Here is a 1,015-nt window from a genome sequence, read left to right on the forward strand (position 1 = left end):
AAGAGACACAGATGTAAAGAACAGACTTTTGGACTCTGTGGGAAAAGATGAGGGTGGGATGATTTGAGAAAACAGCATTGAAACATGTATATTACCATATGTGAAATAGATCGCCAGTCCAGGTTTAATGCATGAGACAGGGTGCTCAGGGCCAGTGCACTGGGATGACCCTGAGGAATGGGATGGGGAGGGAGGTGGGAGGGGGGTTCAGGATGGGGAACACATGTACACCCATGGCTGATTCATGTGAATGTATGGCAAAAAGCACCACAATATTGTAAAGTAATTAGCCTCCAATTAAAATAAAATTAAAAAAAGTTTGTATTTCTTGTTAGGGCTCCATGGTGGTTTGGAAACATCAGTCATTAACCGTCTGGGTCCATTTACCAGCCACAGAAAAAAGCCACTGATCTCAGGAGGAGTTGATTGGCCTTTGCTATTTCCCTATAAAGATTAGGTTTTATTAACACAGGTGTTACTTGAATTCCATTTGGGTTCATGGAGTGTTACACTGCCACCCTGTGGACATGAGGCTTTTCAGCTTTTGGGGTAGTGGTGTTCAGTCATGTCTGACTCTCAGTGACCCTTTGGATTGTAACTGGCCAGGCTCCTCTGTCTGTAGCATTTTCCAGGCAAGAATACTGGAACGGGTTGCCATTTCTTACTCCAGGGGATCTTCTCCACTTAGGGATTGAACTCATGTCTCTTTGCATCTCATGGATTGCACTTAGGGATTGAACTCATGTCTCTTTGCATCTCATGGATTGGCAGGCGGCAGATTCTTTACCACTGTGTCTCGTGGGAAGCCTGTTTCAGCTTTTAGGGAGGTCTTTTAATTACTAACTAGTACCCTGCCTAAAAATATTCAGGGCAAGCAATTGTAACAAACATACCACTTTACTGGGAGACTTTGATTATGGAGGAGGCAATGTATGTGTAGGAGCTGGGGGGATATAGGAAATCACTATACCTTCCACTTTATTTTACTGTGAACCTGCTCCCAAAGATAAAGTCT

This window comes from Bison bison, unplaced genomic scaffold, assembly GCF_000754665.1.
Source record: "Bison bison bison isolate TAMUID 2011002044 unplaced genomic scaffold, Bison_UMD1.0 scf7180017864473, whole genome shotgun sequence".
Taxonomy (NCBI): Eukaryota; Metazoa; Chordata; class Mammalia; order Artiodactyla; family Bovidae; genus Bison; species Bison bison.